This window comes from Ahaetulla prasina, chromosome 2, assembly GCF_028640845.1.
Source record: "Ahaetulla prasina isolate Xishuangbanna chromosome 2, ASM2864084v1, whole genome shotgun sequence".
In the NCBI taxonomy this organism is placed as follows: Eukaryota; Metazoa; Chordata; class Lepidosauria; order Squamata; family Colubridae; genus Ahaetulla; species Ahaetulla prasina.
Genome location: NC_080540.1, coordinates 166,393,817 through 166,420,670, shown reverse-complemented (window position 1 = coordinate 166,420,670; position 26,854 = coordinate 166,393,817). Strand labels below are relative to the sequence as shown.

The 26,854-nt window shown below is 38.0% G+C and overlaps 1 protein-coding gene across 10 annotated transcripts in view; it reads right to left on the bottom strand.

Annotated features, from left to right (window-relative positions):
* Positions 1-26,854, bottom strand: part of R3HDM2 (R3H domain containing 2) — a 189,469-nt gene that overhangs the window by 119,170 nt on the left and 43,445 nt on the right. Inside the window, exon 2 of one of the 10 annotated variants that reach the window (XM_058167083.1) lies at positions 25,812-25,992. The exons of the other annotated variants lie outside the window; for them this stretch is intronic. The gene's annotated coding sequence lies outside the window, so the exon portion shown is untranslated. The remainder of the gene's footprint in view (positions 1-25,811; positions 25,993-26,854) is intronic. 10 annotated transcript variants of the gene reach the window in all.

Below are 26,854 nucleotides of genomic sequence, written 5' to 3'. Positions count from 1 at the left end.
GTTTCTCAATTAGAAATCCAGGTATGGTAGACCACCTTTCCTTAAAACAAAACAAAACCTTGTAAGCATTCTTTTGCAATATAAAGTTGATTGCTTTCCAAAGGATGAATTGATATAAATCCAGATCAGTGTTTCTCAAACTTTATAATTTTAAGATATGTGGACCTCAAGCTGGAAATTGAAGTTCATGCATCTTAAAAATGGCCAAGATTTTTTTAAAAAAAAACACCAATTAGATGAGGTAAACCTCAATTAACCTTAACTTAAAATGCCCTCCATTACACAACTAAAACTAGTCTAACCTAGACAAATTTAGTGTGCTTCTGTAGTATTTACTTGCCCAAGAATCTGGCATTTTCACAATCTGCAGAGGTTCCTGAATTGACAACATGATATAGAGGCTTTATGACAATTCGCCACAGCCAACTCACATTGGCCAACTCACCACAGGACAATTCACTGTGGGGCAACAGTTACACTAATATGAAAGAAATAGTGGAATAGAATCATTAAAGAAAGGATGCAAAAGGAGGGACAGAATGAAATGTGAATGACAAAAATTAAAAAAAAAATATTTTGAATAATTAAATTGACTCGTCAAATTGTCCTGTGGAGAGTTGGCCATGGCAAATTGTCCCACAGCAAATTGGTTGTGGTGAGTTGGCCCATTCTGTGATATGGAATAGCTCTCCCTGATGGTTGAAATCTAAGAGGAAAAAAATTGCTCAAATGCATTGTATGCGCTGAAGTACCTACTCTCAGAAAAAGAGGGGGGAAGGAAAATCACAGCTGAAAGCTATTTCTAAATGCTACAGGAAGAAAACTGTACATGGTTTTAATGCATTACTATGAACTAAAATACTAATGCAGGATGATATTTTAGAATAGGCATATTTATTTTATGTTACTTTGAATATTATTTAGAAAAATATTCAGCCAAATTACATGCCAAACAAATGCAGTCATCCACATCTTCACAAGGTGTTGTTTTTTTTTGTCACATACATGGATGTGACACAACTTATCCCTTTATTAAGGGGGGGGGAAGAGAATGTCCTTTTAAATCAAGACTTAAGGTGAGCACCTTAAAAGGATAGATCACATTATTCGATAACCTCTTAGGAGTCCTGAAATTCAGGATGTACAAGGCCCCTTAGGGACTTCAAATCAAAAAGTCAGTATTTCCAAGAAGCAACAAAAGCAGCGAAAGTTTAGCTGCCCCATTTTTCATACTCTCTGGCTCTTTTCTAATATGAATGGGGTTTCCTCAAAAACAAAGGCCGCCACAAAATCAATGTGTAATAATGTTTCACTTAAAAGCAGTATTAGAAAAACTTTTATCAGCCACCTGAGCATGTATGAATGCCTATCTCAACATTAAAGTTTACCTTGGAACTGGTCTTTACACATAAATGTATAGGGGCAATGAGTGTAAACAGCTCCATGGCTGTCAGATCTAGTAAAGCACGAAGAGCCACCAGCTGAACAGATTCACACTTTTTTTTTTTGTAAATTCCATGTAACCCTTTAAAAAATATAACAGATAGGCGGGAAGAATTGCACTCTGCTACATAGTAATTATCATAAATGTTATTTAAATGACAGTATTCATCCAAGAACATTCTACAATATGGTGGTATTCTCGAGTTCTGGATCCCAGCTTTGAAATATTTAGGCGCCAGATTTTTTTTGTCTCCACTGCAGGCCCAAAATGTGATACAAGTATTTAAAGGTCTTATGGCAGAACTGTATGAGGTACAGTTCAATTTTGTCCATTCTTTGATACTGAACATCAAGGATGCTCAAATTTGAAGACAGTTTCTCCATACAAAATCCAAGAGAGAAGCCAGCATAGTCTTCATCAAATGAACACCTTTATCGTTGTTTTTGTTTGTCTCAGCTATAGAAAAATAACTTCTGCTCTTATCTTTATACAATTTTCTGAGTTTAGATCACAGATAAACAGAAAGCTCCCCTCATGATGCACACAATTTCTGTCCTATTAGGGCCAAATTCCTTCCATTTTACATGTACTATTTTCTTATTTACTTTCTAAAAACATAACCTTTGTAATATTCAGGAACTGGCCACGCATTGGTTTCTAGAGCAGGGATCTCCAACCTTGGCAACTTTAAGCCTGGCGCACTTCAAAGTAAAGCTGGCTGGGGAATTCTGGGAGTTGAAGTCCGCCAGCCTTAAAGTTGCCAAGGCTGGAGACCCCTGTTCTAGAGGGGTCTCATGAGGAGCTAAGCTAGAAACTGGGACTAGTGGTAAAAAAGGGCCAAGTCAACAATTTATTTTCAGTCACAATTTCTTTTGTATTTTTGTAGCAAGAACACCTAGGGAAGAGGGGGCAAAGGAAAAGCTTCTTCCAGTCCTCCAGCAATTCTGAATGGTAGCTGTGACACAGAAAAGGCTTTAAGCTGATTAATATGGTTATTCTGAAACGGCAACAATTTTGATCAGATACATTATGGGAGTTAAATTAAAGCCTCTACACTGCACTTAATTCTAATTAAGAATTAGTGAATTCTTCTAATTAATGAAACTTAGGGGGTTGCTTATATGTATGGTAGAACTGAAGGTAAAACTGAAGGAAGAACATCTCTGTAGCTAGAATCTACCTACTTACTAAATACTAAAAGGATATATAATAATTTTACATAATTTTCAAAAATATGCATCTAATCAGGCTACTGTGGCATGTCATTAGGCATGTGGGTTACACAACTGTTTAAAGAAGGTTTCAAGAAAGGACAGCTTTCTGAAAAATTTGCAGAAATATAAACTAATAAGATGACAAATTACAATCTTGCAGTGCAATGAAGCTGCCCAGTAAAATCATTTGTAGCAAACTGAATTGCAGGCTAGTATCAACTGGCTGAAAGGATCAAATTAATTAATCTAATAACCCACTATAAGAAAATCAAGATGCCATGCCAAACACAGGTTTCACCCTATTCCTGTCTAGACAATTTAGGAGACATTTATACCTGCAGAAGATGCAACCTCAGAACAGAAAGTAGACAAGCCCCTCCTGGCTTCTGTATCCAGTTGAAAACTGTGACAAGAATAATGACACATCAAGCAAGAGCAAGAACGGTCTGAGACCAACCTCAAAGATCAGTAAAAGAAAAAATAAACAAATTCTGAATCTTGCTTTTACACTCCTTTTACAATACATATGTTAAGTAAAGACACTCCTGACTCTTGAAATTGAGTTTAACTGCTGATGACTATATTGGGTTACAAAAGTGATCTCCCATTACCACACAAAAATTACGAGCCTGCATAACATATATGCTATTTAGAACCCTGGGGGGGGGATGCTACTTTCAAATAAATTTCCTTTCCTGTTTGCCCAGAGGTTGTTACTCTTACTCATCACAGGGCACCAGGAAAATGTCTATTTACCAACCTGTCCTACACACTGAGTCATAGTATCAGATGAAAATTCATCTATCTTTGGCCTATCAAAAGGGTAACACAATGTGCTTTGAGAAGGAAAGAAAAAAGTGCAGGAATTGTTTCAAACCTTCATATGTAGCCGGTTATTCAGAATTTTGACTGCCTTACTTGTTCAGCATCATGGCAGAGCATATGCGTCTCTTCTTTCATATGGTGCTGCCCCCCCCCCACCTTAAGATTTTAGCACAGCACAGCCAGACACTTTTTGTTCTCCCTCTCTCTCTAAAATGCCTGAGCAGTTTAATATAGGCCAAGAGAGATCTTAAAATCCTAATCTGCAGCACTTGCAATGTTTATTTTCGGTCTTTGTTTAAAGAAAGACTGTGCATTTAAGGACTTCTTTTAATGGTCTAATTTATCCCCAGCAATAACTCCAGGGCAAAGAAGCGGAAGTCATTACTCAAATGACAATGAGAGAGTAGACTGTTCCTCATATACCACCTGGCTGGGCCGTACCTGTCATATGAAACAATTAATTTAGGCCCAGCAGGTGCATGCAATGGAAATTGGGTCATTCGTGCTTTAGATTTATAACGAAGAGGTCTGTGTCTTCAGGAAAGGGAAAGGCATGCGCAGACCTGACACACACTGTGTGTGTGTGTGTGTGTGTGTGTGTGTGTGTGTGTGTGTGTGTGTGTGTGTGTAGACTTACTGTGTACACACACCTATTTTCCCTGTTAATGCCTGCTCTCATTCTACAGAGGCTGCTTGTTGTTAGGTATATTTTTGCCCACAAAAATTCCAAAGCAGCAGCAAGCTATGAGGATTTGTTATTCCACATCAGACTACTGTTGCTGTCTTTTCATTCTGACACACAACTTTTCTTCAAAATCTCTGGCAGAGGCAGCTTTTCTTACACCCCACTATAAATGAAGAGGATTTGGGGGGGGGGGAACCTAGAATTTCCCCAATAGCAGTTCCATTCTGACACTTGAGCCCATGCCTCCTTTGCTCCGTTTTTCCTCCAGCTATTTAAAATGATTTAGGAGTTCTTACTTTTTTTTATCATGGGTCTGAAAATATGAGAGCATATAATAAGGTTATTTTTTTTCCCACTTCATCTCTTAAACACTCTCCCCATCCTGCTAGATACCTAAAACCCCAAATATTACCAAGACTGAAACAAAACAGAAAACCTGGTCCTCTCACTTGCTACAATCAAAAGCAGGATTTAGCTTAATCTTCTATTTCTTCCAAACTGGGGGGAGAGACAGAATCACAGTAAGAAGCCAGAAGCCCGTTGGCCTAAACTGACAAAACTGCAAGAAGCACAGAGAAAGGAAGGCATAATCTAAGGACAGTTGACCTGGCCCAGCAAAACCAAAATTTTAATCTTGACCTTAGCACAGTTCAACTAATTTCTCACATTGTGCTATCTTATAATCTGCTTTATGACATTTTAACTTGCTGTGTTGTGTGATTCAACCATTGTGTTTATTTATAAAGCATGACATTATATGTCAATTTAGCTTCTATGGCTAGTCAACAAATACTGGTACAAACTCTGATATAAGAGTCAGAGCTGAGTGCAATTAAAAAAAAACAAGATCCAGCCTGATTAGCAGTCTTAAGCCTATCAAGAATACCATCTCTTTTTTAAAAAAAATTATGGTGGGTACTGGAACAAGATTAAAATGTTGGTTTTGCTGGGCCAGGTCAACTGTCCTTAAAAACACTGGAAGTTTTTAAGAACAGATTGGACAACCATTTGTCTGAAATGGTATAGGGGTTGGACTAGAAGGTTTTCTTCTAGGTTTTTCTGCCTGAGCAGGGGGTTGGATTAGAAGTCCTTCAAGGTCCCTTCCAACTCTGTTATTCTATTAAGAGAGGCTAGAGCTCAATGATAATTACTTTGTGTATAAAAAGTCTTGGGTTTGGTCCCTATCAGACAAGGAGTCTCTAAAAGCACAGTATGCCAAGATCTCTGCTCTTATACTCTGATGAAGCACTGCTAAGCACTGCATACTCGGTCACAAATTGTGCTAGCCCTGGGATCTGTTCATGCTGGGTTTGTGTGGTATGGTTTATAAACTAGCATGTTGTCTGAACCCAGCCACCTGTGACTGAGCTGGGCAATTCAGGAGCCAATTAAACTTCATATGTTTAATCATTATGTAGAGAACTCTATTTTTCTCCCTTTGTAAGAAACATAAACTCTGTGACATTGGTGTGACAAGAATCTACAGAATGGACCACTGCTTTTTTCCAATTATCTCCTGTACCACCTCATCCATCATTACTTCTATTTACAAGGGGAATAAAAGGCACCAAAAGGGTTGGAAAAGATCTTGCACTGTCAAAGGAGGGATCTTCTCTCCCTGTGTTTAAGCCTGCAATTTGCTATTCTCCCTTGCTTGTTCATTTAAACAAGAACCATTTTTCTTACAAATCTAAAGAAAACAAAAAACATTTTTCATACCATCCTTGTTTGTTAGCACAAGCCACCCTCTTAGTTTGGCCTAGCAGCTAGTACAGAACAGCAAAGACGTTTCATCTCTCATCTGGCCTCAAAGAGAGTCAAATAGGAAAGGGGAACAGAACAGAAAAAGAGGATTCAGTAGATGCTGGAAAATGTGGGCAAACTTGAAAACAGCCATCAATCTTTTAAGTTGAATCTTATTTTTCCTTTAGTTTAATGGACTCGATTTACACATTTCAATCCAAAATTGGAATCTGTGTCAGGCGTGTCTTCTTAATTAATAAAAAGGTGTGCCTGATTAACAAACAGCAGGAACATATCAGGGGAGAATACATAAAAGACATTTTTACTGATATGTCATCAATTTTTGAGTTTCTAAAGGAATTTCTAAGAAACACTCAATTCTGATAGCTCGTTAGCTAATGTTGCTTGCTGATTTCTAAACTGTATCTCCAAAAGATACGTAGTTTCATTTAAAAGATCAGAGCATTTCACAGCTATTCTGCTACATCTTAATTCTGAATTATAAACACCATGGATTTCCATCTGGCTCATGATTCAGAAGCAGAAAATCAAACAAAAACTATTTATTTTCTTGTGAAAAAAATACCCTTGATTTTGTAAATGGCAGATTATAAAACAAGCCTCGCCCACCACTGTTTTGATTTCTAAATATATGTGTCTGTTTTATTGGTGTGATCTTTCTTAGGCTTTTAGCATTAAACATATGATGATCCTTAAATCAGTTGCTTGGCCCTGAGTGACTTCACTTACAAAATCATTACAACTTTATTACAATGAATTAACTTTAAGAAGTCATAGTAATTGCAAAGATCCAGTATATCCATTACCTAGCTTTAGCCAAATTACTCTTCTTGAGCCTCTTTTAGGCTTGTTGTAAGAATAAATAGAATATGCAAAAGAAAAAGGGGATGACAGAGAATGAGGTGGCTGGATGGAGTCACTGAAGCAGTAGGTGTGAGCTTAAAGGGACTCCAGAGGATGATAGAGGACAGGAAGACCTGGAGGAACATTGTCCATGGGGTTGTGATGGGTCAAACACAACTTCGCAACTATCAACAACAAAGAATAAATAAGATTTGAACAGGTAGCTTCAATACAAGATAAGAAACAAACAAAAGATGTTGCGATTCTAAAAAGAAGGTAGAGAAGAGCAAAAAAGATGATTGGAGGACGGGCAGTTAAAACATATGAAGAACGGTTGTAGGAATTGGTTACGTCTAGTTTAATGAAAAGAAGGACTGGGGTGACATGATAGCAATCTTCCAATATCTCAGGGGCTGCCACAAAGAAGATGGGGGGTGTCAATCTATTCTCCAAAGCACCTGAGGGCAGGACAAGAAGCAATGGGTGGAAACTAATCAAGGAGAGAAGCAACACAGAACTAAGCAGAAATTTCCTGACAGAACAATAAACCAGTGGAACTGCTTGCCTTTAGAAGTTGTGGGTTCTCCATCAGTGCAGATTTTCAGAAGAAACTGGACAGTCATTTGTCTAAAATGGTATAGGATTTCCTGCTTGAGCAGGGAGTTGAATTAGAAGACCACCAAGGTCCCTTCCAATTCTGTTATTCTCTTAAAACTAGTAGTTTCATATCTAACTAAAGCTGGAAAAAATGCCTTCCATGCAAACCTAGTCATAAAGGTGTTTTTTCAAGAGGCAACTGGACTTTCTTGTTTTTCTTTGAAGACTTTTCACTTCTCATCCAAGAAGGGTTTATATTTCTTGAAGACAAGTTGGTCATTTGCATTCTTTTAGAGAGTTGTTGAGGCCAGTTGGAGATTTGTCTGTGTCATCAGGGTCACCTGAATAATGCAAATGGGTGTGGAGCCTTCTTGGAAATGCTGAGAGGACTGTGTTGTGGAGCTGTGCTTTCTGCAGGATGTTTTTCTGCCCTGTGTGCCTTCACTGTTCAATACAGGCACAGGCTGTTGGGAATGAGTCTGTGTTGTCTGCATTTCAAACTGAAGCACAAATGGTTCCTGTAGTCAGCAATTTTTCTGGAAATCCATTCATACTCCCACACTATTCGAAGGGTGTTCATCCCAAAGTACACAACTAAACTATGGAGTTACACAACACAACATGTCTATGGAGATTCTCAGTCATCCAGGTCATCATTGTCCCAACTCAGGTGACTCCAAGTGGCCTGAACAACTCTCTAAAAGAACCAGCTGACTGCAAGGAATATAAATCCTTCCATTCCTCACCATCCAGTCAGAGCTGAAGAAGCTTCTTGGATGAGAAATGAAACATCTTCAAAGAAAACCAAGAAACTTCAGTTGCCTATTGAAAATGCACCTTTGGGCAACCATGACCTCAATGACTGAGAATCACCATAGACATTAAGCCTAGTCATAGTATTCAAAACCACCATTAAGTTTACCAAATTTTGCTTCAGGGGTGGTTTAACTAGCATTAGCACTACGCAGTGAAATAATTTCAACAGATGGAACAACAATCCAGCTACCAGACAATTTAAGCTTTGTAGATGATTACCTAGACAATATCTAACATCAACCATGATTTATTCAACCCAGGTTAGCAGAATGTAGACGGCACACATTTCATTCAGAAAACCAACTGCAGAGCCAATTTTATACCTTAGATAAATCTTATTCAAGCAGTCTTAGACAAGCACCTGATTCAAGATCTGCCCAAGTCCCAATCCCATCCTAGTTAGTCCTACATGCAATAGCTAGTCCTACGTGCAAGACACATGCCAACCACATTGCTTGCTACTTCTGTGGTTTTTATTATGAATTAATGAAACATAACATCCACATTTATAGACCTGGTAGGGAATGAAATTTGGGATCACCTTAGAAGACGTGCTGCCAGCATTGGCAAATATTTAAAACAAGGCTTTAGAAAGTAGGTCACAAGCAAAAAAATAATAACAACAACACTTTGCCAGTTTAGGAGCTGACAAGCAACAACTTCTGCCCTAGATTTGGGATATCCAGTAGAGGATGAATCAGGTGCATAATGCCAAAATAAAAAAGCAGGAGGGAGAACTTCTTGTGGGCTTTTCTGTTCAGAGCATAATTATGACACAAATTCTTAATTTGAAATGCAAAATGCTGTCATTTGTGACATTCAACTTAAAATAGGGCAAATCAACTCTTTGAGTTCCCTATTTCATTTTTCTTCCACTCCCACCAATTGCATGCAAGCCTGATAAGCTTTCTGTTGAACAATAATAATTAAAATCAATCCAGTGTGCTAGAAGGCAAGCACCTGCTCAGGGCCAATGGGACATTCTTCCAGCCGAAAGAGGGGACAGCCTATTTTCATCAGTCCTCTGACTGGCCCTGGCCCAGGAACAACACAACGTACCACAAGCCACGATATAATCTAGCCCTCTATTGGTAGGTTTTCAGGAAGGTGTTCTCCCGTTCAGGAAGGTATTCTCCCAGATATTTACAAGCCATCATCTGTTTGAAGAAGAGATTTTGGTGTGCGACAAAAGTCAAAAGTCAAAAATTGAGCAACCCCAAAAGGAAGTTCTAGAAATGCAGCACAGGGAATTCTTTATTGGATACAATCATACATACCAGAGCGTGCAAGAGAGAGAGATAATTTGTATGACTCATTCTTAACCAAGGATAGGATAGGATAGGATAGGATAGGATAGGATAGGATAGGATAGGATAGGATAGGATAGGATAGGATAGGATAGGATAGGATAGGATAGGATAGGTTTTTTTATTGGCCAAGTGTGATTGGACACACAAGGAATTTGTCTTGGTGCATATGCTCTCAATGTACATAAAAGAAAAGATACGTTCATCAAGAATCATAAGGTACAACACTTAATGATAGTCATAGGGTACAAACTTAACAGCTAATGATACAACACTTAATGATAGTCATAGGGTACAAATAAGCAATCAGGAAACAATATCAATATAGAAGAATTGTTCCATAAAGCTCATATATGATAAACTTGTACTTGTTTCAACATGCTTTCTTTTTATGTTTCAGACCAATGCTTTTGGATCAAAAGCTGAATTTTGTCTCATTAGGTCTTAAATTTGGTCTCCTTGCAGCTGCATGGGCCTTGGAAATCTGTGTCTGAAAGGAAATTTGAACTCTCTAACCACTGGTTGTGGCCAGCACCACAGCAGAAATTCCTCTTTTTCAGAAGACAATCAAATCCGACTAAACGTAGGCAACAGTAGCCAAATTAAATGCCTAAATGCCTACTGAGACAAGCTAGAAGATTTTCCATCTCTTTTGTTGGAAGATGATGGAAAATCACCTAAAGCTGACCACTTTACTCATGCCTCACTGATCCTAAGGTGCAATATGGGTTTAATAAAATGTGAAATCATGCGTCTAGCAAGATCTTATGCTTTCTCTGAAACTCATGAGATGAGAATAAACTGTTCAGGATTAAGGAGCAACGCAACTAACACCAATGACCTATACGCTGATGTGTGCTGCCCACAAATCCAAATTCAGCAAAGAAACTAATTATTGGTAGATTATTATGAAACACTAATATACTCAGGGTAAATACCAGCACTCTGAAATGAAGAACTACAGTTAGCAATTTTAAAAAAAGAAGCAGCGTAGCTGTAGGCAAGGTGCAGGCAATACAACTAAGATGAACAGGTGCCAATAGACAAGCTTCAAATCCGTAATACTATTTTCCCAGTCCAAACTTCTTCAAGACATAGAAGAAATATTTCTGTGAAAGAGAGGAAGGAATTCTGAAGCCTTCTGAATTTTGAAGGGAATTCTGAGGGGAATGGTTATCATTAGAGAAAAAAAGGTGTCCCAGGCCAATGTTTAAATTGCATCTCCCTAAACAGAATGTCCCCAGTGAAGAAAAGACTTTAATTTTCATATATAAAGTCACCATTCAGACACGGGGAACTTTCCAAAAGGAAAAGGGTTGTCCTTGCCCTGATGGGGATTTTAGTTTAGAAAGCTGACCCACTAGATCAAAGATGCACAAGCTACCAGTGTAGGAGGCCAAGGCTGCCTTTGCTTGGCACAGCACAACAGGCAGCTGCATTCTTCAAACTTGACTCAGGTCTAAATTTAATTAAGATTAAGTGAATGTAATTCAAGGCAACTAATATAATTACTCCTTTTGAACATAATGCATTTTCCTTCTGTCACATTCAAAGTTATACTTAATGGCAAATTTTGAAGCAGTCAAAGGTTTTTTCATGTAAGCAATAAATTGTCAAATGAGGGAAGGAAAGGAAGAGAAAAGGACAGGGAGCTAATTTACATGTGAAGATATAAAGGATATTATATAATTAAAAACTAATTTAAACCATTATATTGCCTTGTAATAAATTCTGTTTAAAATTGTAAAAAAATTAGACATAATTAAAAGCAAAGCCCAGCACAGAGCTTTAATGAAAATAAATTATTGTTTAAGGTTAGTTGTAATATCCAGCAAAATAGCAGCAACTACCCAACCTTGGTTGATTTTGAGAAGCTAATGAGGATCAAACTTGATTAGTATTTGGATAAAAGACTGACAGGAACCCCCAGACTGTAAGTTAAAATAAATAAAAATTATTTATTTAAGGTTAAATAAATATTCAGGAAGAATCATGTTATCATTGCCAATAATAAATTATCAAGAATTGAGGTGACCGTGAAATAGACTTGACCTTGTTCAATACAAAAGAGCAGGATTAAATACAAAATGACAAATTTGGTTAATTTTTTTGTGGGCAGGTAGACAATCACTCACCTTTCTATATATTTATGTGGCCATCTATATGAAGCCTAGAGGCCTTTGCAGCAAGCTACCTTATTGTCTGAATCAGGGTAAGGATTCCAATAGATTGTATGGAAAATATAGCAGGCACTACACTCATCTATCCTGCAGTGGGTCACAGGCAGGTGTGGTATTCACTTACCTTCACTACCGGTTTACAAATGTGAGCGTACACACAGAGCCTTCCGTGCATGCACAGAGGGTCAAAAACAGGATGTGATGACATCCGGGCAGATGGACAGAGCCTCCCCAGCCGCCATTACTGGTTTGCCTGAACCGGATAGAACCGGCTGAATACTGGTCACAGGGAACTTTACAGCTGTATCAGAAGCTTATAGAGAAACAAGATGTCAACAAGATTTGCTAAGATGGACTACTACAATATACGGTGTATAGCAAACCCTTAGCTTAAAGTTTGAAGGGCAAGGCTGGATGGAGCCCCTAGACATACCACTAAGTCTTCTACAAGAAATATGGCTCTTCTCAGGGCAGGAAACTAGATGTTACCCGTCAAATAAGCCTATGCCCTGATCAGTTCTAGATGCCCTAAATCTAGAACTGAAGATCATTATGCTAACATAAGCATCCTTACAAAGAAACTAGCTGTCCTGTTCTAGATAAAGGAATCTACATACCAACCCCAGTACTTGCAGAGCCATTCTCCCACTCCTAGTCATTGCAACCAGATTCATAATCCGGTAATATTTTGTTTTCCTGCTATGTTTGAATCACTTCTCCCCAAAAGCAAGAGCAACCGATCTGCACTTTGACCATTCTAAATCAGGTTATAACACATGCACCCATTGGGAGGAGGAGGAGGAGGGGGGGTGCAAGCGTGTGCATTATCACAAGCAGGGCTATCCACTTCTTTCTCCTTTTCCTGAAGCTGGCAGAATTTGACATGAACCAAATCTGTCAAGAGCTCAAGACAGACCTGTGGGCTCTAATGAGCAAGTAAGGTGGGGGGGGGGCATTGAGGATGGAGGGTGAGGTGGAGATCATGCTGCTCCATTCAGCTCCAAACAATGATAAATAATTCAGGAAGAAAAATACCGCAATACAGAGTACCCAGCAGGGTTTAAAAATAGAACACAGAGAAGTCAAAAGAGGAGACAGCAAGAGTGCAAGCGCCATAGAGAACAGGGATCTGTGTCAACAAATCAAAAAGCTACCAGATGCTGCGATCATGACAGAGTCGGCTGCCGCCAGATTGCAGCAATCACGACATCCTGTTGTCACCCAACACCCGGCGCTTTAAAAGAAAGAAAGCTCATTCGTTCTCTCTGAGAAATGCAGCAATTCATTCTAAAACAAATACTTATTCAACAAGAGGAAACGTGAGCTATTTCGCTAACAATACAAATCCACTGCCTTTCGGGGAGCAAACGGAAGAAAATCAGGGAATAAACACACATGGAAATTTTGATCGCCCTTATCATGAAGAATACTAAAAGATACAACGCATTGCTGATTCACTTCACAGGTATACAGTACTAATGGAAATGCCAATGTTAAGCAACCTATCTACCCATCGTCGTCCCCTTCTATCCCCAAAGTTTAAGGTTCTAAACTAGTTGTAATTTACTATCTCTGCTGTTTATAATTTATCACTAGCTAGGAATTTTACTTTCAACCATTACTGTCTCCTGTACAACATGGAAGCAATCACACAGGACAATAGGAGAAAACACTAATTACAGCTATCCTGTATTTTGATTTTTTTTTTCCCAGCCCAGTGTCATTCCTAAAAATATTGCATCTCTGTACCACATGTATTCCAAAATGCCCTCTTTAAGGGGGGAGTAGAAAGCAGACCAGTAATTCTTGCATATCATTACAGATAAAGCTGAACAGAAATGTTTTAATCATGTGTGGGATTATACAATTTAAACTGTTCTTTACCCCAGATGTATCTTTTATTCTCAGAAATCTTTCATTAAACTTGTTATACATTGAACTGTCAGAAGAATGCATTTGATGCAAGCAACTAAAACAAAGGAGAGTTTGTTCCTTGGATGTCTTTCCCCAACAGGATCACATTTGATCACAATCTCCTATCCTAGATCTAAGCAATACTGATTCAAAAACTGCAGATAACTGAATATTCACCAGGAAATTCAGCATCTGAGATGATGGCCTAGAAGACATGGTAACTACCCAAGACTTTTAACAGTCTCTTATTTTATAATAATCTCCATCTGTCTCCAAGGAGATAGGCCATGTCTGCAAGGAAGTTCTTGCAAGCTGTACTGGAAGGAAAGAAAAATACAGAACTGTCACTGCGAGTTTATTAACCAACACAATTTTATTTTGTTCATCTGAATAAGCTTTTTTTTTTAAGAGGGCTACACAGTTCCCCATCACAGAGATTACCTGACTCCGTAGTCTCTACTCAAAATCCCAAAATCTTCAACCAAAAACTGTCTACTATTGACCTCACCCCACTCCTAAAAGGACTATAAGGGGCATACATAACAGCACAATAGTGCCTACCGTTCCTGTCCTATTGTTCCCTTCATTATATCAAATTAATATAGTTGATGCATATTTTTTACTCATATATATATATATTTTCTTCAAGACATGTTGTTTTATCTATGACAATTGTTTGTGTATACTGTTGTGACAAAAAGAAATAAAAAAAAAGAGAGAGGGAGGGAGGGACGGAGGGATGGGGCGGGAGAGAGAGAGAGAGAGAGAGAGAGAGAGAGAGAGAGAGAGAGAGAGAGAGAGAGAGAGAGAGAGAGAGAGAGAGAGGGAGGGAGCGAGCGCTAGGAAATTTCATTTTTGCCACCAAAGATGAATTAATGAAAACCTCAGATTGAGTTACATTTTTCATTACAGGGGGATTACAGCATAGCATAAATTAGATTTAAGCTCAAGAACAACAAACCCCTCACATTTCCATCTTTATCATGAAGAATACTAAAGTACTACAAGGCATCATTGATTCACTTCTTAGACATACAATACTAATGAAAATCTCAGCTTTAATCAACCAAGCTACTCTTCTGATTTAATGGAGTTGTGTTATCAACTCTATTATATTTTTATCTCTAAACCATGAGCATTATCACTTATTTAAAAACCAAAGTGACAGTCTTTAAAATGAACACTCTTGTGCCATCAAGGTATTTATTCTCCAGAACTCTACCTTTTCTGCAGGCCTCAGTTTCAAATACTTACGCCACCCCAAATCTATCACTTTGTCTTTTTCACATATTTTACCTCAATAATCTGGGGGAGGGGGTGAGAATAGTGCATAGTAAAAGCTATCTGGGAGATCTCCCAGTTTCCACCAAGCAGTAAAATACAAACCTATCAACATTCTACCAGCTTACTTTTTTTTCCCCCATTTCATCTGAAAACAAGCAATCTTAAATTCAAATTCCGTTTTAATTGTATTTTGTATTGTTCGTTTTATTCTGCCTGTACACCGCCCTGAGTCCTTCGGGAGAAGGGCGGTATAAAAATCAAATAAATAAATAAATGAATAAATAAATAAAGGAACAGAGGGGAAACTCTGTGTGTGTGTGTGAATCTACCAAAAACTTTTAGAGGGGGGGGGGGATTCTGCATCCTTCTTTCAGAGAGAAGACAGGAATGAAAAGTCTATGGAAATAGGAAGAAATCACACCAGCCGCAACATCAAACATAATAAAATAGAAAAAGGGATCAGAATGACAGATAAGTTGCTTTTGGCTGATCCACTCATGTTTAAGGGGTTGTCCAATAAGTTTGGAGCTAACCTTAAATACTGAAAGTTATATACATTCAGCAAATAGAAATAGGAGATGGGAGCCTTCTAAACAGTTTGAAAGGAAATAGAGAGAGGGTCTTGAAAAATAAAAAGGATGGATATCCTTGGTTATTCAAACCAACATAGTCAATAGATAAGGTGGTAAAGAGCAAACAGCCTGTGAGATACCACAGTTTTCTATGTCGTACGTGCTATAAGGCAATATTTTGCCATTGCGTACAGGTAGTCCTTAACTTACAACCATTCCTTTAGTGATCATTTGTGTTACAACTTCAGTGAAAAAAGTGACTTATGATTGTTTTTCACACACACAACCATTGCAGCATCCCCATGATCATATGACCAAAATCTAAATATTTGGCAAGCAGCATGTATTTAAGATGGTTACAGTCTTCGGGGAAGGGGGGGGGGTTACGTGATCGTCTTTTGTGAGTTTCTGACAAGCAAAGTCAATGGGGAAGCCAGATTCACTTAACAATCATGTTACTGACTTCACAACTGCAGCGAATTACTTAACTACTATGGCAAGAAAAGCTGTAAAATGAGGCAAAACTCACTTAACAACTGTCTTGCTTAGCAATGGAAAATTTTGGGCTCAATTGTGGTGGTTGTAAGTCAAGGACTATCTGCATATAATTATTAGAATTCTATCTGACCTCAAAATATCACATTTGGCATTTTTTTTAAAATAGGGAATGAAGGAACTTTATTAAACAACTGGTAAAGAACTAGTGTCGTAAGACCATGTGTTGACTCTACCTCCCCTAATCCACAATGAGCAAGGTATCTGGAAGGGATGATGTATTATTACATCTGTTTTCAAGGCTACTGAGAAGAGTATTCAACTAACCCTAACCCAACAGTATTTGGGATAGTTAGATAACCTATTCATACATCAGGGGTAAGCCAAAAAGCTTTAAATCACAGTGCAGAGGACTATTACAATGGCAAAGAGGAACAAATGGCATGCTCCTTCTTCCTCTGTTTTCTTGTAGAAAAAAGAAAATAACATGTTTATTGATGTGTACAGCATTGCTTAATAAGGCTTTGGATTTTAAAGCAAGCCTCTCACTTTAAAATCCCATTCCTTCCCCATTCCCAGCTGTGTTCTTATCTTCTAATATGATATTGCTAAGGAGGTTATCCCTTCAAGGTTAACCACCTGTTGCTGGAAAGCGTTGTCCCGCTTTTGACAGCTGTTAGGCAAGGGATATAATATAAACAATGAGTGTGCTTAAGCAGAAATATGACTAATAGCAGCAATATACTAGGCATGTTTGAAAAACGTTCTTAGGGATCAGCTGCAATATAGACTGTATTCCTCAGAAAACTACTGTATACCAGCCAGTATTAGCTAGGGAATATTCATTCTTATTATTGATGGGTCTCCAAACACGTAAAAGAACATGAGATTCTGCTCTGTTCACATTCCTCTAATGAATGTTGCTATTTCCTGTTTGTTGCCTTGGTTGTGAATGTTTCCTGCCTATCTTATGCTTTGCGGTTAAAATTGTTGCACTTTTGCTTTGCATTGTTTAACAAACCTCTTCAAATTCTACCTCACTGTGGTTGTGTTCATTGTCTAGAAAACCACAAACCTACTATCCACAGTTTACGGTGACAAAATTAATATATGTTTGAATCTAGTGCCATGCACTTTATGATGTTCTGTCTTTCAGATTATTCTTTATCTTGTGTTTAAACTGTAATTAATTTTGCTAAACTGGAAAGATCAATATAAATATTAAGAAAATAACTTTTGTCTATTCTTTTAATAAACAGTTATTTTCTATATCTTACAGCTGGTATTTGATAAAATGCAAGTTTATTTTTATCTAATCTGTTAAATGAATACTGACAGTTTTTAATTGGCTGGCTGTTCTGTTAAAATATTTTATTTGTGTTTAGTCAATACTTGCTAATGAGTCAACTGGATTCCACTCCCCTCCTTTTTTCTTTTTTTCATTGCTCTGATACATAGAGCTACTTTGACTATCAATTGCATCTATTATTTGATTCCAGCTAATAACTTTTCCCCCATGTTTTTTAAGAAATACGGTATAAAATAGTTGGAGATACTTTGTAACACTTTTAATTTTCTGAAAAGCCAGAGTTTGTTTCACTAAAGCTCATGTATCTGAATTCAACCCATAGCCCAGTTTCTAACCAGCACTGCAACATGGTGACCTCCTCAGAGATGGACCATCTCAGTTGCCTTGTTGCCTCGTCTTACTCTTTGCAGAAAAGAAAACCACCTATTGAACAATATATCAACAGCAATGATTATCCCTACACTGCATATTTCAAGCACCGTTGGCAGAATCCTGATTAAAAGTTTACCAGGATTCAGTTCTCTGTGGAATGTTGGGTTTATTGCACTGATTCCATGACACTGAGCCGAGTGTCTAAATTCAAACAGTCCATTTGTTCTCTCTATATATCATCAAATGAAGCGTGCCATAGCATTAAGGTTTAAAGCAAACAGTGTTCCCTTCCAGAATCATATGCACTTTTCTCACAGAAAATCAATGTGTTTACAATTCAGTTTAGTGTCATGGAAGAGGCTTTGACAGGTATAACTAAGAATTGCCTTCCCAAACTTAGTACCTTCCAGATGTGTTTGTTTCAGAATCCATTTCCCTGGTTGCTGAATGACTGGCTTGAAAAAAGCCTGAAATTGTATGTAAAAAATCTCCTTCAGACCACCTAGCCTCAAGCAACACAGATTTATAGTGATGGTGTGTCACCTGCATTCTACTTACTGGAAGACCAAAAGTAGTTTTTTCCCCTGACTATATAAGTGGATATGAAATAAAAGTCTCAAAAATGGTTCAAAAAGCAAACACTGGGCTTCTTTTGAAGCGCTAACAGAACAAAATGTACATGATATCAAAGCAGATTGTAAAATAATTCAAACAGTAGCAACCAGCTGCATTTAAAGTAGTCCTTGAAAGAAAAGTTCAGGCACCTGGGAAAATGTGATTATTAAATTAGCAGCCGTAGATGGTGAACTCATGTTTTTCTAAAGAAAAAATTCTTCAACAGTACCCTTCTCTGTTAAATGGCTTCATTAATTCTTGTTTTTATTCCATTGTGTGACTATTTTTGTGTACCCTTTTAATGGATTCCAAAAGAAACTTGTTAGTTTGCTAAATGGGGAGGAGCTGTGTCAGCTGATCTCTTCGGTAGAATGACTACTGCTGCTGCTTTCACATGAGTTGCACTTCAAAGTTGCTGGGGCAACTTGACAAGCTACTCCTATAAGCACAACAACAGAGATATTAGGTGCCTTTGTAGCATCTCCAAGGGGATCCGCTTTCATCTGTAATTAAAGTGTCTAAAGTAAACAACAGATGGAATTTTCACCTATTGCCTTAATTACCGAAAAAGGTCCTCTCTTCTATATGCATGCCCAGCCAAGTCAGCATTGGATAACGTTCAACAACACAAAACCATTATGTGTCATAGAAGCACTGATTGGTTTATTCATGGGGATTGTTTTTATTGATCGGGCTATGCTATGTGATATTTCACATGGGTAGTCTTCAATGAAAGTTTGTTACACTTGGAACACAGCAATGGCTACAATTATGACACTAATATTATCATCTTATTGGTATTCCAGATAGTCTTCGACTTATGACCACAACTGGAACCAGAAATTCCACTGCTAAGAAAGGCATTTGTTCATTGAATCATGCCCAATTTGGCATGCTTCTTTTGCCACATTTAAGCAAATCACTGAAGTTATTAAAGGAATCCAGCTTCTACCAATGACTTGGCTTGTCAGAGGCCAGCTGGGAAAGTCACAAATGGTGATCACGTGACACTGTCACCGCCACAAATACATGTGAGCTGCCAAGCACCAAATTTTGATCATGTGACTATGGGGATGCTGTGACAGTCCTAAATGTGGGAACAGGTCACTTTTTTCAGTGCTGTTGTAAGTTTGGATGGTTGCTAAATAAATGTAAGTCCAGGATTATCAGTACAGAACAGTTCCATCAGCTTTATAGCTCCAGTTTCTCACAATCCGTCACATGTGCACACGCACAAGGATCTTAAAAATGCTAGCATTAACTTAATCACATAGGTTCATAAAAAAAGAAAGGAATATGTTCTTATATTATAAAACTATCAGAACTATTCAAAATTGTTCCGATAGGTTAATAGTTTAATAATATAAGAACATATTCATTTAATTGTTGAAGCCACTAACCTTCGAAAGATCACAGCATAATACATGGGACTTTGCTTGCATTTTTTTGGGATCAGGATGGTTACAGGGACCTCAGCATCCTCAAATCTGAAAATCAGTTGTGTTTTTACTAATGGTGCCCCATGGCAAGACTAGCTTGTCAAAATGCCAAAGACTGGCCAAAGCCACCTATTGCTACATGTGTAATTGCTTATGAATTCAAAAATTATCAAAAATTAAATTAAAAAGTACTAGTCTACCAAGCAACCATTCCAGCCACCACCATAATTTTTATTTACTGAATGCTTTTACATCTATCTAGGCTCCATAAACATTCTAAATAATAAAGGCAGAATATAAATGAATGAATGAATGAATGAATGAATGAATGAATGAATGAATGAATGAATGAATGAATGAACGAATGATAAAAACTATTCCTGGGAAGTGTGACCTCAGCACAAATACAAATATGAAGATAAAGGTAAACAGAGGGTAGACACCATCCTGGAGAACTAAAGCAATATGGTGGAAAAGTCTCAATCATCGCTCTTCAAATGGCAAATTGTACCTGGTAAACCAAAAATATTGCCTACATCTGGCTCTAGTCAACAAGAAACAATATACACACACACAATTTTATGTTCTTTTGCCTAGAATCCACATGGCTTGCCAATTCTGAAAGCAATGGTGTTAAGGACTGTATCTTATACCCTTGTATCTTAACCAGCAATTGAAATCATTTTAATTTTATTTTCATCTACTTCAAGAAAAGCTTTCCTTTAAATACATGGTAAGAGAGTTAACATTATGTTTTAATTAACTTAAATAATCCTTTATTTAATATTACCAATTTTATTACATTTGAACAACTGTCTAGGGGTATGTCAAACTGTTTAGGTCAGTGACTGTTCAGCAGAACTAAAACTTTCCTTGTTCCAATTTTCAGATAAAATAAAATCGGGACAAAGTTAGTAGGGAGTAGTAAATCTAACTCTGTACTGCAAGCTAACTCTAGTATTGCAAGCTAACTTTGCATTCCACTGCCAGGAGTTCAATCTTGACCAGCTCAAGACTCAGCCTTCCATCCTTCCAAGGTTGATAAACTGAGGACCCAGGTTCTTGGGGGCATATGCTGACTCTTTAAACCTCTTAGAGAAGACTGTAAAGCACTATGAATATAAGTCTAAATGAAATGCAAAAGCTGGTGGGAGTCACACTTCCTCCTCCCACAGTGTATCATCTACCAGTCCAGGGGTCTCCAACCTTGGTCTCTTTAAGACTTGTGGACTTCAACTCCCAGAGTTCCTCAGTCAGCTTTGCTGGCTGAGGGACTCTGGGAATTGAAGTCCACAAGTCTTAAAGGGACCAAGGTTGGAGACCCCTGTACCAGTCTGTTCCCTCCCTCCCTCCCTCCCTCCCAGCTGCCAATGTCCTTGGGTTTTTTCCCCTCCCTCCTTCCAAGTCATCTCTGCTAGGAACAAAGCAGCCTCATTTCATTCCAAGCATGGACAACTGAAAAGCAGCTATTCTATGTATGGAACATTTTTTGCACAGAATGTTTTGTACAACCCTTAAGTGTTACTCTTTAAAGAGGAATCAAATACAGTAAACTTTATGGAATTTTCACACTGCGCAGAGACTTCAATAATATATTGCTCCAAACTGAACAATGGCAAGTAGGAATAACATAATATTCCAGCATTAATACTGAGAAAGATTTAAAATGTATTTCAAACTTAGCTTAAAAGTCAATGGACGAAGCTAAACCAACAATATTTAATGTTAAAAGTAAACACATTTAATTATTATTAAAAGCATCTTAGGATTTCTCTAAGGGCAAAGGTACCTTAAGGCAATTTCCATGCAATAACAAGAGTATAATTTTTTTTAAAAACCACCAGTAACTACAAGCAACATCCAAGTTCAGTATTTAGCTAATACTAAAATCTAATACACAGCTTCATTAAAAGCTAACTATCAGCATATAGTCAGACTGATCCTAACAAATTATAATTATGAGATTCATTGGCAACAGAAGATAACATTCATAAAACCACTGGTGAAAAGACTCACCTAACCCTTCTCAAAAATGGATAACAAAATTCATACATGAGGTGAATGGCAGACATCCTGCAAAGAACTTAATTTAAAATCAGTCCAGCTGGCATAATGTAGATATCACATGAATTGATCACATCAGTGGCATGAATTTTCGAATGACCACAATCTACACCAGCTGAAGTTTCCAAATCATCTTAAAGACAATCATTTATTTACCAGCTGCTCCCAATCTTTACTGAGTATGCAGAAAGCCATTGTCACCACCTGTAAATCAAGGACAAACCTGCAGCTACTATGTTGAAGCCACAGCCTGCTAAAGTATGCATCATTTGAGCCTTTCAAAAATTATACTCTAACAGTTCCAAATCTCCATCCAATCTCCATTTTTAAATATATTTTGTAGGCATCAATTCTGTTTTGCAAGGGTAGCCTAAGAGCCAAGAGCTCCAATAACATCACTGTTGGTAATTTACATAACAACGTATGTAGGCCTGACAGTTACAACGTATGTAGAGGTATTTCTGGAACCTTGACAGTAACTCTTAACGATATTGAAACAGCTGGCACTAGGATTTGTATTCTTAGAAGGATAAGATTGTGTAATATAATATTCATGCCTATTGTCAGTAGTTAGAGATGTATTTATGTTAATCACGTATGATTTCTCATATTGATATGGTTGTAGTTTTCCCTGCTCAGTGATACTCCAGATAGGAAATGAACTTCTTTTACTCCCAATATTGAAAGAAGGCTCCTGATCTGAGATAATATGTGATACCTATCATGCTTAAGAAATGAAGGGTATTGTAACATAAAAAATTAAGAAATGGATGAATGAAAGAAAAAAGATAGGCATGGAGATAAATACAATTAAATGCAGTTACATGTATAGAGACCACAACACCCACAACTGTATTTCTTCATTCATTCCCAGCTATTATTCCCACATAGTTCAATATAACTTAAAATTTGTAATCAAACAGAAAAGTTGGGGGCCTTCATATATTTAACTAAAATTAACCATGGTTGTGTAACTTCTTCAGTATAGCAAGTGTCTCTTTTTAAAGAAAAATGTCCTTCATGCCCCAAGTAAAATGAGCCAAGGTCTAAGGTCCTCACATCAATGTCTCATAGCAGATTTTGGATGAACTAGGTAAGAGAGCCCAGGTGACCGACATTTCCTTCTCATGACCCTCCACATCTGGGCTACATGATCTCTTCCTCCCCACAGTCTCTCACACTAAGGGATTTTATTCCCCAGTTTCTGACCAGGAGTTGTGCATCACAGAGAATGAATTTACATAAGTTAGATGTGTGCAGGACTCTAAGAATATATTTCAAATGTACTCCAAAGGGATGGAAGGACAATAAACTATTTGCCTCTTCTTTAGAAGGAAAAAGAGAAAAAGAGAAAAAGGATTACTGTAGCAGGCTCAGCCAAGAAGAAACAGTTTTAATGGAGGTGGTTACATCAACAGTTCTAATAAAGAAGGAATCTAGGCAGAACCAACTATGCTCATTAAGGCCATGAAAGTCAGATGGGTGACTTTAGGCTACTCACTCTCTCTCTCTCTCTCTCTCTCTCTCTCTCTCTCTCTCTCTCTCTCTCTCTCTCCCCCCCCCCCAAACTGAGCATCCCCCAAGAAACAGTGATGTCACCAGCTAATCCTTTCCAACCTGCAAGTGCCTTGGTACTTTCGACACAACAACAGCTCTCTCTCAGCCTAACCCACTTCAGTGTTGTTGTGCAGAAAATAGAACGAGGAAGGTGTGCTGGATATGTTTGCCGCCTTGAGTTATTTATAAAATTAATAAAGGCAGGATACATATAAAAAAACAAGCCTCTGCAGACGTGACCATTAGGCATACAGTTTCATAGAAGGTACTTTAATTTCCACTGACTTTTCCTGAGAATATTCCTGTAAAAGATCATTTTTCTTATTTTCAAAGAATTGCAGATGAATTTATTCCAAAGTACATTTCTAGTCACCAAAGGATAAGCCTAACATTCTCATCCTAGATGAACAGGACAGTCAAAAGTCAAACCATCAACTACTTTACTATATTTACTGAGGTACAATGGTCTTCTATTTTCTCTGTTTCTTTGCCTGTAACTAATGTGAATTATTCAATAAAGAGCTTTAACAACACACAGATGAAGTAATTCCGAGAGACTAAAAGAGACAGGAAGTTTAAGCCCTATCTTTCACCTAGGAAGTTTGGACTTCACCCCTTCCTTTCCAGATTCATCTTTCAATATCCAAAACACACTTTACACTTCATTCAACATTCATTTATTTTCACCAATCATGGTCTAAACATAAAGAAGTTCTGTCTTTCTATATGGTTTTGGACACATCAAAATTAATTGAACCATCTTTTCTTTGTTGCTTGATTCCCTGATAAGCAGCTAAAGCAAATGCTTTAGTAATTTAGTAAGAGCTTTTTCTAATACACAACCATTAAAGGTAGCTTGTTTACAACCGTGTAGTAATGTCACTCTTGTTAACAAGAGGGGAAAAAACAGCTTTCTTTCTAAATTAAGTCATCCTTCTCTCTTTTTTTTTCATTTTAAGACTTAGATTTGCCTACAGCGGTAAACAAATTCCCAGGACACTTTCCAATTCACAAAGCTATCCACAGGTAATGGTGATGGGGAAGAGACTATAATTTCATTCTTGGAAATGATACTCAGGGGACAATGAACAGAGTAAATTCATTTTTCCAGCAGGATTCATATATAATTTGCATTTCTTCCTACCCAATCAAATGTTGGAAAGAAATTAAGTAAAGAGAATCAAGACTCTATCTATCTGCTCATCAGCATGATAACTCTTCAAAAACAGAACTGAACCAAATTTTGAAGGAAGGGGTGAACTGGAAAATGGTCTCAATCAGTTGGGGGCTGCAAAGAAAAAAATCCTAGATTTCTCCTACAGCATCCCCCCCCAGTCACTTACTCAAAGTAAAGCATATACATATATAAAATGGGCAGGAAGGAATGTTTTTCCCTTTTTCTATTTAGCCAACGTAATGTTAGATTCCACACAGTATCATAGACTGTGAATATCATAGAGTACAAAGATCTTACAAACTACTGCATCTCATATCACCCCAATTCCCTGCTCAGTGATGTTATAAGACTGTTAAAGTTCCCTTCATCCACATAGATGATATATCCAGGTGGCACCAGCCACAAAATGTAATAGCTTTCAGAATAACCTTGAAGAAGAGCTGCAGCCAAGGCAACAGTCAGATACAGTAAAAGAAATTTCAGTCCAAAGCAGGAATGGAATTTGAGAAAGCCTCTGAGACTTGATTCTCCCTACTTATTTCCTAGATAAAGGCAAGGAAGGGCAGGCACATTCCGTATTACAAGATTCTGCTATGAAAACCTTATAGTAAAAAATAGTTTTAGCATTCATGACTTCACTGTTCAGGATTGGTCTACCTCAAACACAATCCTGGAGCGGAAACATTAGAGAGGCTATAATTATTTGAGAGATCCTGCTGGTTTTCAAAGACATCACTCCGCACATAGCTGGTTGTGGGACTCTGCTCATGACATTAGCCACTAGGGATCAGATGGTACTATACTAGCCTGCTTTTATTGGCCTCCGTATCCAGCTCCTCCAGGCAATCTCTGGGTTAGAGTTCCCCAAATTAATGGTACCAGAGAATTTCAATCTTACCTCTCTGGGCACAAATTTAGAGGTAATTCCATAGCAACCATGAAACCAGATGATTATGGGACCAACTCTCAATTGCAGCCGCACATAAGAATTGGTTTTACCTCAAGGAATTTGTGGTGTGATCTGGAATAGGAAGATACACCCATCAATCCCTTGTCCCAAAGGTGCTTTTTCAAGAGGCAACTGAATTTTCTGCTTCTTCTTTGAAGACATCTTGCTTCTTGGATGAGCTTCAAGCTGAAGTTTTTGGATGAGAAGTGAAGCGTCTTCAAAGAAAAACAAGGAAGCCCAGTTGCCCCTTGAAAAAGCACCTTTGGGACAACCATGACCTGGATGATGAGAATCTCCACAGAAATCAACCCTTTGTCATAGTTGGAACACTCCCTTTTAACCCTAGAGTTCTCTACTGCTAACCCTTGCTGTGAGGAGGAGGAACATACTTGATTGGTCCACTCAAGGCAGATGATGGTCCCTGTTGAATTGAAAATGAACTTGGGGTCATTCCTGAAGATCTCATGCATGGTTCATCTGAGGTCCTTGTTGCTGCTTAGAATGAGATGGAAGTCATGTCCTTGCATCAATTTTCATCTGTGTGGAAAGCCAGCCCAAGGCTACGGGGACCTGGGGATATGAGAAAGTAAGCAAAGGCTTGCAAGGACCCCAAGGAGTGGGAATCAAAACCCAGAGTGTCTTAGGGAGTATGGGAGGACTTGGGAGGGCTGAGGCAGGCAGCCCTGGGCCTGTGCAAGGCCTCCCCTATCTGAGGCACTGCATGCTTCATTTAACAACCACATCAGAAAAAGTTCAAAAAGGTGATCACATGGGTACCTTGCTTAAAGACCATCACAATTTGCAACCCTAATGGGAAAGCTCCATTATGGTCATAACTCGAAGACTAATTGCTAATAATGATGTAACGTGCTCATTATCTTCCAGCAATATTATTTGCCACAGATGAGTAAGTAGGAATGGATTGCAATTTAATCAGTTTGATAATCATTCCACTACACCTGTCAGGGCACTGGGAAGGGAAATGGTTTCTCAGGTTGAGAATAATGCTTTATCTATTTCTTCTGTAATATGGAAAATGCAGAGATTCTAAAACCTGTGGGGGAATGGACCGGATGATGGTAAAGATAGTCCCCCAAAAATATAAAGCTAGATTCGGATCAGCTAGAAAAAAATGAAGAAAATTTGAAGAGTTGAAAGTTCTTCAATGGATCCATTCTTAAAATAGATCAGTTGTCTAAAATGATCAGAAATATTTTTGCAGTAAAATTTGCAATAGGCTTTCAACTGTGCAATATGATTCCTTCAAAAGGTAGGAACCAGTAAGCATGACAATGTACTAAATATATGCTGGTGCAAAGACAGGAAACATCTCAGAATAGCTTATCCAATCTACACAGAATTATCTTTGCCCCTCTGCCACTTTCTACTACCACCACTCTTCTTAGTGGAGACTGTCTGCTTTATTGATCTC